Genomic DNA, 8,492 nt, shown 5'->3' with positions numbered 1-8,492 from the left:
TCATGCTGGATCCAGCCGTGGAAGCTGTTAAAACTGCTCCAGCGTGCTGTCTTCTTGTAGCCAGGTAATTGTTTCTGGATAGAGGAACTAGCCTTAATTCTGTAATAATAATAATGTATTTGTTAAACACTGACTTTGTGTCAAGCACTGTCCTAAGCTGTGGGGTAACAATAATAATGATCATAATTGTGGTATTTAAGCATTTACTAGATGCCATTCATTCATTCAGTCACATTTATTGAGCGCTTACTGTGTGCAGAGCACGCTACTGAGCACTTGGAATGTACACTTCGGCAACAGAGACAATCCCTGCCCGGCAACGGGCTCACAGTCTAAACGACAGGCTCACGGTCTCACTGTACTAAGCGTTGGGGTAGATACAAGCTAATAGGGTTGGCCACATGGGGCTCACAGTCTTAATCCCCATTTTCCAGACGAGGGAACTGAGGCAGAGAAAAGTTAAGTGACTTGCCCAAGGTCACACAACAGACAAGTGGTGGAGCCGGGATTAGAACCCAGGTCCTTCTGACCCCCAGGCTGGTGTGTTATCCACTGGGCCATACTGCAAGCTTGTCGTGTGGGACGGGGGCTGCGTCTAACCCGATTTGCTTGTATCCACCCAGCACTTAGTACAGTGCCTGGCACATAGTAAGTGCTTAACAAATACCACAGTTGTTATTATTAATAATAATAATAATAATAATAATGTTGGTATTTGTTAAGCGCTTCCTATGTGCAGAGCATTGTTCTAAACGCTGGGGTAGATACAGGGTAATCAGGTTGTCCCACGTGAGGCTCACAGTCTTAATCCCCATTTTACAGATGAGGTAACTGAGGCCCAGAGAAGTGAAGTGACTTGCCCACAGTCACACAGCTGACAAGTGGCAGAGCCCGGATTCGAACCCATGACCTCTGATTCCAAAGCCCGTGCTCTTTCCACTGAGCCACGCTGCTTATTGCTCTCCCAAGAGCTTAAGACAGTGCTCGACACACAGTAAGCGCCTAATAAATACGATTGAATCGAATGAATGAATGAATGCTTCCCTAATAGTAGCGTTCAATCCAAACACGTAATGAAAATGCACCTTATGGGAGGGCCCAGCACCACATATGCTTGCTATTTAGCCGGGGTTTCGTGTGAGGCGCTTAAAGGCCCTGATGATTGGACGCAGGGGAATCTGGAATTGTGGATCTCTTGCAAACTAAAGAATTTCTCAATCTGGGAGGATTTCCCAGAGGTCAGGCCAGTCCTCCTTCCTGCTGAGTCAATTGCAAGTAAGTTTGTTCATTCTGACCGCACGTTCTCCATCTTTTCTTCTAGATTGGTTTGTGGAGGAGCCTTTGGATCTTGGCTTGTTTAACTTTATCCCCAGGTTAATTCGCAGAGATACAGCCAGCCGTCTGGGAGTCGAAGGCGTCTGGCTCGACGCCCTTCCGCTAGCCGGTGGGTTTGAGCAGGGGAAGGTAATCGTTCAGGGCCGTTCATCGTAATCCAGGCACCCAAGGTGGGAGAGTGTGACAAAATGGCCGAATACCGGTGAGAAGGTATAGTTCTGATCTTCCAGGAAACCCTTCCATATCCACCTCTATGCGGAGTAAGCCGGAACTCAGAGATAAAGCAATTCTTCCGGTTCTCCTCACTGACAAAAAACCCCCCAGAACCTTTCCCTTTTTTTTTTCTCTTTTTTCAAACCCACCGTTTGTTAAAAGCCTTAACTAGGAGGGTCATAATAGTAGAGTGGGTTTCTCACCAACTTGGCTAAGAATGGAGTAGGCCCGCAGCATTTATATCCATATTCTTAAATATCGGCCTTCCCAATCGGTAAATTATTGTAATAATAATATTGGTATTTGTATTTAAGCGCTTACTGTGGGCAGAGCACTGTTGTAAGCGCTGGGGTAGACACAGGGTAATCAGGTTGTCCCACGTGGGGCTCACAGTCTTCATCCCCATTTTACGGATGAGGTAACAGGCCCAGCGAAGTGAAGTGACTTGCCCACAGTCACACAGCTGCCAAGTGGCAGAACTGGGATTCGAACCCGTGACCTCTGACGCCCAAGCCCGGGCTCTTTCCACTGAGCCATGCTGCTTAGGCTGTAAACTCCCAGTAGGTAGGGATTGTGTCTGCATTGTATTGAACTCTCTCAAACATACAGTACAGTGCTGTGTATATAGTAAGCACTCAAATACCATTAATCAATTGACTGACTGATGGTAGTCCTGTGGGAATCCCATTTCGGAATACCTTCATCCCTCTCAACCACTTTAAGCTCATCCTCTAGAGTGTAAGATCATTGGGGGCAGGAAACATGTCTGGTTTTTGTTGTATTGTACTCTCCCAAGCGCTCAGTACAGTGCCTGGCACATAGTAAGTACTTAACAAATTCGTTACCTCATCTGTAAAATGGGGATGGAGACTGTGAGCCTCACATGGGACAGGAACCGTGTCCAACCCCGTTTGCTTGTATTCACCCCAGCGCTTAGTACAGTGCCTGGCATGTAGTAAGCACATAACAGATATCACTACTATTATTATTATTGCTGTTACTAATAATAATTATTGTTGGACCCAGCCTAAGAAGGACACAAGATGCCCTCCTAGGTCCGACACCTTGCTCCCCTGGCTCACTCCTCTTCTCTGGGAGGCCATGCCTCATTGACTGAGCCGTGCTCTCACCGAAGCAGCATGGCTTAGTGCCTGAGCACAGGCCTGGGTGATGGAAGGTCACGGGTTCTAATCCCAGCTCCGCCACTCGTCTGCTGGGTGACCTTGGGCTTCACTTCTCTGGGCCTCAGCTCCTTTTCTGTAAAATGGGGATTGAGACTCTGATCCCCACGTGGGACAGAGACTGTGTCCCACCTGATTTGCCTGTATCCACCCAAGCGCTTAGTATTCATTCATTCAATCATATTTATTGAGTGCTGACTATGTGCAGAGCACTGTACTAAGCGCTTGGAATATAGAGTGCCTGACACCTAGTAAGTGCTTTACCAAACACCACAGTTATCATTATGATTATTTGCATATTCACCTGTTGGTATTAATGCCTTTTTAAAAATTTGAATAGGGCAGGATGGGCTCCAAAACTGAAGTAATGGATTCGGGCCCTGGGAGCGGTTTGAGGATCAGAACCTGCTCAACGTTTTACCTGTCAGATCATTCTAACTGGAATTATGCCCGGCACAGAGTCGGTGCTTAAAAAAAGAGGAAAGAAAAAAAATGATGCCTCCCTCTGCCTGCTTAGGGGTCAGGCGAGCAGAGGAACCTAGCTAGAACAGCTCCTTGCCGGTGCCAAGCTCCGAGCAAACAAGCCGCACAATTCTAGCACTGACTCCGTACGGGAAACCTGTGCGAGGAGCTGGGGAGGATCCACGGATGGTGACTCACTGCAATCACTAGCCCTCAAGGGGCCCGCATTCTACTTGGGAGAAAAGAAAAACAGGGAGAGAAGGAAAAAGGGCAAATACGTTACAGTAAATCAACAGTGAGACTAAAAATAACAGTTCATTTTTGGCCCTTGATTTCTTCAGTTCCTCACTGTTAACGGTGGTAATTGAGAATGTTGGTTAGTGCTTTCTAAATTAAGGGGCTGGGGTAGATTCCAGTCAGTCAGGTGGAACGAGTCCCCATGAGACTCACAAGCTTAAGTAGGAGGGAGAACAGGCACTGAATTCCCCATGTATAGATGAGTAAACTGAGGCACAGAGAAGTGAAATAACTTGCCCAAGGTCACACAGCAGGTAAGCGGCAAAGCTGGGCTTAGAACCCAGGTCCTCTGACTCTCAGGCCTGTGCTCTTTCCCCCAGATCACACCGCTTCTCAGTACTCCGGGCGGCGGTCCGGCCACCAAACGTTTTCAACTCAACCACCGGGATTTTCCCAGAATCTTAGCTTGCCAGTCCGACTCTTTTATTGGAACTGTGTGGATCCTTCACACCTGACTTTCTTTGCGTTGGGGACAACAAATCCCTGCAGAGAAGCAGCATGACCTAGTGGGTGGAGCCCGGGCCTGGGAGTCAGAAGGACCTGAGTTCTAATCCCGGCTCCTCCACTTGTCTTTTGGGCGACCTTGGGCACATCACTTAACTGCTCTGTGTCTCAATTACCTCATCTATAAAATGGAGATTAAGACTGTGAGCCCCATGTGGGCCAGGAACTGTGTCCAACCTCATTCATTCATTCAATCAGTCGTATGGATTGAGCGCTTACTGTGTGCAGACCACTGTACTAAGCACCTGGGAAGTACAATTCAGCAACAGATAGAGTCAATCCCTGCCCACAATGGGCTCACATAGATTAACCTGTAGCTCTCCCAGCACTTAGTGCACTGTTTGGTACATAGGAAGCTCATAACAAGTACCCCAGAGATCCCCCAAAACCAAACTGTGTTTGCTTGAATTATCTTGGAGCCCCATCCCCCGATCTGAGGACCAGAGGTGCCCCCACATTCAGCCGTGGTGGTTCCAGGAGGGGCGAGGTCAAACCAGGACAACTGACCGAGGTAACGACAGGTGAGGGTGTGTGGGGAAGGTGGGTAACTGAGTCTGGGGGGGGAAGGGGAGGCATTTCCCAACCTCGCCACTGCCTTCATCCTGATCCAGGGTGCCAGGACAAGTTCCGCAGCCTCCAGTCGGGTGGTTTTCTAGGGAAGACCTGCCGTGCCCCCCTGGGGGCAACCCCGACCCGTCCGCGGGGGTGGAGGGGTTGGCATCGCCAGGGGCTGCAGTGGCAGGGCAGCGCCGCTCACCCCAGCAGAGATTTTGGAGGCAGGGATAATTTGGCCGTCCCCTTCCCTAAATCACCACTTCCAGGTGGCCGCTGGGATGGGTGGCCACCACCTGGAAGACGTCTGAGGAGGTTTGCACTTGTGTGTGTGTCTCTGTTATGTGTGTAGGTGGCCCCAACTGAAAGGCGTCTGAGGAACTGTGTGTGTGTGCGTGTGTGTGTCTGTATTATGTACTTGGGTTGCCTCAGCTGAATGAGTTTGCATGTAATAATGTTGGCGTTTGTTAAGCGCTTACTATGTGCAGAGCACTGTTCTGAGCGCTGAGGTAGATATCCCAGCTCTGCCACTTAGCTGTGTGACTGTGGGCAAGTCACTTAACTGCTCTGCGCCTCAGTTACCTCATCTATAAAATGGGGATTAAGACCGTGAGCCCCACGTGGGACAACTTGATTCCCCTGTGTCTACCCCAGCGCTTAGAACAGTGCTCTGCACAGAGTAAGCGCTTAACAAATACCAACGTTATTATTATTATTACAAGGTAATCGGGTTGTCCCACGTGAGGCTCACAGTCTTCATCCCCATTTTACAGCTGAGGGAACTGAGGCACAGAGAAATTAGGTGACTCGCCCACAGTCGCACAGCCGACAAGTGGCAGAGCTGGGATTCGAACCCCTAACCTCTGACTCCCAAGCCCACGCTCTTTCCACTGAGCCACGCTGCTTCTCGCAAGCACAAGCGTGTGTGCTTGTGGACCTGTGTTATGTAAGTGCATGTATTTCTGTAACTTTTTCTCTTTCCCCTTCCTGCCTTTTCCTCTCCCTTACGTTGAACCTCTGGCTCCAGCCCCGCAGAATCCTCGTCCCACTTGGAGAGCCCCAAAACAGGGTCACTTGAGGGGTTCGAAGTGGGATCCTCATGCTCGGAATGGCCTCCCCCAGTGATTCAGAAGCCGCTCTCCTTGTAAACAGGACTCATTTGGACCCGCTGTTGATGACCGGGGCAAATATTTACACACGATCCTTTTTCTTTTCTAAAGGAAGGCACGCCTCCACCGCTGGGGGTAATCCGATTCCGCCTGGGAGGGTTCGGGGGGCTTTCTCGAAAGCCGACACCGAACCAGGTCTCTTATTTAATTTGCGGGAAGCATTCAAGCGAGGAGAGATCCTTTCAACATCCGATAGCAGGCTGGTCTAGATACCTTCGTCAAGGGGTCTGGAAAGGGCGGGCCTTACTGTCTGTGGCCTATAATCATTTTGCGCCGGTTCAGGTTTTGAACTGCAACGCAGCCATCCCTTTGGAGGCGAGAGGAATATTGGCAAAGCGGTCCAGACCGCAGCCTGAAGTTCACCCCGTGGCTAAGGGAATCCAGTGGGTGGGTCCTCGGGGAGGCTTCAGGGAAGTGTAAAAGTGCTCGGGGGGTAGGGAGAGTCTATCGGACAGCGAATGCGCTCGCTCCTACAGGCCCGGATTCTTTTTCCAACTCAAGGAGAGAAGCCTCCTGGCATAGTGGGTAGAACCCGGGCCTGGGAGTCAGAAGGGCGTGGGTTCTAATCCCAGCTCTGCCATTTAGTCTCCTGTGTTGGCCTGGGCGAGCCACTTCACTTCTCTGGGCCTTATCTGTAAAAGGGGGACTGAGGCTATGAGCCCCACGTGGGACAGGGACTGTGTCCCACCCGATTTGCTCCTACCCACCCCAGCGCTTAGTACAGTGCCTGGCACGTAATGAGCACTTAACAGATACCGTCATCATCGTCGTCTGGCTCTGGCCCGGGAGTCGAGAGACAAAAACCTCACGCCAACAGAGTCAGCGGCCGCCTTCCGGAGATTTCCTGAAGCTAAGAACAACTTAGGGGCGTGCGTTAATTACCCAGGCATTCTCTGTTCGCCATTTTAGTGATCATTCACCTACAGAGGGGCCGAGGGGCAGGGAAGAGCGACTGAAATTGAACGTATTTGGAGGAACGACTTGAGGGTTTTGACTCACTTCACCAAAGCTTGGGCCCGGTTCAATTGCCACATCTGCTCGGAGCCAATTCCCTCGGGTGCTGAGGCCCCTCACTGCCATGATATGGTCCCAGTGGGGCGAGAGATAAGAGACTGGGGCTTCGTGGAGTTTCGACACTGATGCTTTTCCAGCCTTATGACGCAGCTGGTCAGAAACGACGTTAAATTTTAACCCATACACCTCTCTCCCGCTTGGGTGGCCTGACAGCCAGGCAAAGCCAAGGTCGTGGCCTGAATCAATACGCAGAACTCCATCGATTCCAGGGACTGTGTACTTTACCACAGTTAATCATACATTTTAACAGCTCTTTAAGTCCTCAGTCATCGTCAGTGGTATTTATTGAGTGCTGATTTCATTCGGAGCTTGAAAGAGTACTGTACAACAGAGTTAGTAGACATGTTCCCTGCCCACCAGGAGCTTTCAGTCTGGAGGGGAAAACAGACATCAGTATAAATAAACAAATTGCAGATTTGTACAAAGCGTTGTGGGACCGAGGGAGGGGGGAATAAAGGGTGCAAATCTCATTTCTTCTCATTTTCTCGGAGCAGCCTGGCCTAGTGGAAAGAGAGAGGGTCTGGGATTCAGAGGATCTGGGATCTAATCCTGGCTTCGCACGTGCTAATTTAGTGACCTTGGGTAAGTCACTTCTCTGTGCCTCAGTTACTTTGTATGTAAAATGGGGATACACTATCTAGTCTTCCTCTTACTTAGATTGTGAGCCCTGCGTGGGACGGGGACTGTGTCTGTCCGATGATCTTGTATCTTCCCCAGTGCTAAGAACAGTGCTTTTTTATGGTATTTGTTAAGTGCTATTATGTGCCAGGCAAGCTAATACAATCCTGAAACAAGCTAATCAGTTTGGACACAGTCCCTGTTTGACATGAGGTTCAGAGTCTTAATGCCCATTTTACAGATGAGGTCATAAGGCACGGAGAAGTGAAATGACTTGCCAGGGTCCCAGAGCCGACAAGTGGCGGGGCCAGAATTAGAACCCAGGTCCTTCTCACTCCCAGGCCCATGCTCTATCCAGTAGGCCGTGCTGCTTCTTACCTATCAATCGTATTTATTGAGCACTTACCGAGTGCAGGGCACTGTGCTAAGCGCTTGGGAAAGTACAAAACAACAATATAACACATACATTCCATGCCCAAAGTGAGTTTAATATAAGATAATAAATTCCAGGTATGTACGTAAAGAGCTGTGGCTCTGGGGGATGGGGAAATGAACATTCACTCATTCAGTCGTATTTATTGAGCGCTCACTACGTGCAGAGCAAAGGGAGCAAGTCAGGGTGACACAGAAGGGATTGGGAAAGGAAGAAATGAGGGTTTGGTCAGGGAAGGCCTCTTGGAGGAGATGTGTCTTCAGTGAGGCTTTGGAGGAGGGAAGAGTAATTGTCAGATATGAAATGGAAGGACATCCCAGGCCAGAGGTAAGATGTAGGTGAGGGATCAGCGGCGAGATAGACGAGATCGAGGTTCATTGAGAAGGTTGGCATTAGAGGAGCGAAGCGTGCGGCCTGGGTTGTAGTGGGAGAGTAGCGAGGTGAGGTGGGAGGGGGCAAGGTGAGGGACGGCTTTATGGCCAGTGGTGAAGAGTTTTTGTTTGATGCAGAGGTGGATGGGTCTCCCCCTCTAGTCTGTAAGCTTGTTGAATGCAGGGAATGTGTCTGTTATATTATTATACTGTGCTCTCCCAAACGTTTAGTACAGTGCTGTGCACACGGTAAGCGCTCAATAAATACAACTGACCGACTGAC

The sequence above is a fragment of the Ornithorhynchus anatinus genome, chromosome 1, assembly GCF_004115215.2.
Source record: "Ornithorhynchus anatinus isolate Pmale09 chromosome 1, mOrnAna1.pri.v4, whole genome shotgun sequence".
In the NCBI taxonomy this organism is placed as follows: domain Eukaryota; kingdom Metazoa; phylum Chordata; class Mammalia; order Monotremata; family Ornithorhynchidae; genus Ornithorhynchus; species Ornithorhynchus anatinus.
The sequence above is the reverse complement of the archived record's forward strand: the minus strand, read 5'-3'. Positions refer to the sequence as shown.